The following is a 3119-nucleotide window of genomic DNA, read 5'->3' on the forward strand; positions in this document are numbered from 1 at the left end:
CAAGCTTCCTTGTGGTCTCTCCGATAGAGACTTCGCAATTTGCCACACTTGATTCTCAAGATTGTGCAAAGAAGTGGTGTGGAAACCTTGTATCCAATGATTGCACAAATCTAGTCAAGGCCTTCTCTAAATCGGTCATTTGGGTTTCCAAGCCTGAAACTCAGTTCTCCATGTTTGGGGCTTGTTGTTGTTGGAAACCCGGTGGTGCCATGGCCTTTTGTGGTCCTTGGTTGCTCCACAAGAAATTGGGATGATTCTTCCAACCCGGATTGTAGGTATTGCTATATGGATTCCCTTGGTTCCTCATTGCATTACCTACAAAATTGATTTTCTCCACTGAAGATGCATCACAAATAGAGATCGGGCAATCGGATGGAGCATGTCCTCCACCACACCCGGTGCAAGTAGCCACGGGCATTACTCTATTAGAAGTTAGAAGGTTTAACTTCTTACTCAACTATTCCACTTGAGCTGCCAATGAAGTTACTGCATCTATTTCATGGAGCACAGCTACTTTTTTTCCTTTCCCAGGCATTCCATTGATAACTGTTCATGGTCATGTCTTCTACTAACTGTCAGGCTTCTTCCGGGGTTTTACTCCCCATTGTATCTCCTGCGGCGGCATCTAGAAATTACCTTGTACTCATATTCAACCTATTATAGAAAGTCTGAATAATCATCCATTCGGAAAATCCATGTTGTGGGCATCTCCACAAAAGATCCTTGAAGCGCTCCCATATCTCAAACAATGACTCTAACTCCATCTGCACAAACGATGATATCTCATTGCGAAGCTTGGCCGACTTCCCCGAAGGAAAGTATCTAGCAAGAAAAGCATCAACCATCTCGTTCCAAGTCGTGATGGAGGCCTTGGGCAAAGAATGTAGTCACTGGTTGGCTCTTACCTTGAGAGAGAATGGGAAAACCCTCAATCTAATAGCATCATCCAATATACTGTTAATCTTTAGCATATCACAAACTTCCAAGAAGTTATCTATATGGTTGTTTGAATCCTCATCGGCCAAACAATTGAACAACACTGATTGCTGAATCATTTGGATGAATGTTGGCTTCAGCTCGAAGTTCAGAGCTGTAATCGGGGGTCGCACAATACTCGATTGTGTGCCCAAAATAGAGGGTCTAGCAAAATAAGAAAGTGTCCTCTGTTGCTCATTCTATTCTGCCATATTATCTGACCCTTCAACTTCAATTTCAGCTTGATTAGACAGTTCTTGCACAGGTTCTTTTCCCCTTCTTCTGAGTGTACGTTCAATTTCAGGATCTCCTTCAATCAATATCGAAGGGTTCCCTCGGGTCATAACCTAGAGTTGTACACAAAAGAAAGAAAACAAATAAGAATGATGATAGAAAAAGAAGATGTGAAATAGAATGAACGAATGAATAGCTAAGAAAAAAACTGTAAAGTATTTCTAAATACCTACTTCCCGGCAACGACGCCAAAAACTTGACAACGCCCCTTGCGTATGTCCCACAAGTGCACAGGTTTGTCGAAGTAATAAATCCCAGATGAGTGGGTATTGTATCCACAGGGAGTAGGGAATAAAAATACTTGAATTGTTTCTTAAGTAAGTGAAAAGTGAATAATAGTTGTGTAACTAGATGTAATGTAAATAAAAGTAAAAGTGACAAGAGAGAGGGCACAAGTAAAGGGAAGGTAAGGTAATCGATATAAATGGGGTACCCGGATATTGTTCCGCCTAGAACAATCATTTCAAGTGTAAAAACCATCTAATATGCTTTCTAAGTAATGCATTAATGAGTCGTGGAGATCCTTCAATACATGATCCCAAATCTAAGGTCAACCGTGCCTAACTCTATACATGTCCCGGAGGAGAAATTGAATAATCTCTCAACCTCGCACTCGTATAGAATCGCAATTAGTTCTAGGGATTCCAAGTGATAAATCCTCTTCTTAGATGTAGACCTAACCCTTTGGTCCAGGTGAAAGGCCCCTAGTCACAATTAAGCCCTAGGTGCTAAAATCACTTCAACACTTCACTTCGTTGCCTTTGCAACTAAGCCCCAGTGGAAGGTTATCCCTTGGCCCATTCACTCTACTATGACCGCAAAGAAAATGAGGAAATGGAGGTAGGATGTATCACACTAGAGGGGAAAAGGGACGCTACGCTACCTCTCGACTCACCCTCTTAACCCTCTCCAATCTAGCTTTGTCTAACTCTCGTGGTGTGTCACTCACTCACAAGGGTTGCCATAAAGAACTCTCAACCCTAGTGTCACTCTAAGGGAGCATTTAATCAATCAAGCATTCAAGATTGGAACTCAAATAAACCATCAATTAATGAAAGCATACTAACAAGGTTTAATGAAACAAATACATCCTAAGGTCACAAATCCAAGTACCCACTAGGGGTTTCGCTCTCCATAGAGCTAGTTACAATCAATGAAATCGAATGTAAAAATAAGTAATCCATAGAAAACACCCGCAATAGTCATGACGATGTTTTTATAGAGAAGCCTCTACTCCTCCAATGGTCCCTTTGTCCGGCCTAGGATAAATCTCGCCGGATCGGTGTTGGCGAAAACTCTCCCACTAACCTTCTTCCAAATGGAGAGCGATATCAGAGCTGTAGAACCTGTCCCAATCCCTAGCCAATACCTCTCCAAACCCTAGCCGCCGTCCTCTCTTAAGTTGGGGAAAAGATGGAGAAAATAATATTGAAATCGGGGCTGAAATCAGCCTTAAATAGGGCTACAATCTGGCATCCACAGGTCCCTGTGTATTCTCCACACGGCCCGTGTGGAATTTCCACACGGGCGTGGATAACTTCCACACGCCCGTGTGGATTATCTGGAATTCACCTTTCTTGGCCGACTGTGAACAATTCCTGCTATAATGAATTGCTATAGTGCCCTGCTAAAGTACCAGCTTGAAACACTCCTGAATCCATGTTTTCATCAAGGTAACGTAAACGGCCACAGATTTACGTCATAGGCCACTTTGCTTCTTCAACAACGGCTTCATCGGTGAAGATCTTACTATTAATACACAAGCTGGGATACTCGAATGTGACTGTCTTTGTGCCCCTCCAAATCATTGTGCTAACTTGAATACACGGAGGTTGGCACACATTCTCGCA

General features: G+C 42.5%; 1 non-coding gene across 1 annotated transcript; it reads left to right on the top strand.

Annotated features, from left to right (window-relative positions):
* The first annotated feature begins 690 nt into the window (after positions 1-690).
* LOC120278299 lies at positions 691-797 on the top strand. The gene has a single exon (XR_005541636.1). It is a non-coding gene; the product is annotated as a small nucleolar RNA R71 (small nucleolar RNA).
* The last annotated feature ends 2322 nt before the right edge of the window (positions 798-3119 follow it).

The sequence above is a fragment of the Dioscorea cayenensis genome, chromosome 15 (genome assembly GCF_009730915.1).
Source record: "Dioscorea cayenensis subsp. rotundata cultivar TDr96_F1 chromosome 15, TDr96_F1_v2_PseudoChromosome.rev07_lg8_w22 25.fasta, whole genome shotgun sequence".
Classification (NCBI taxonomy): Eukaryota; Viridiplantae; Streptophyta; class Magnoliopsida; order Dioscoreales; family Dioscoreaceae; genus Dioscorea; species Dioscorea cayenensis.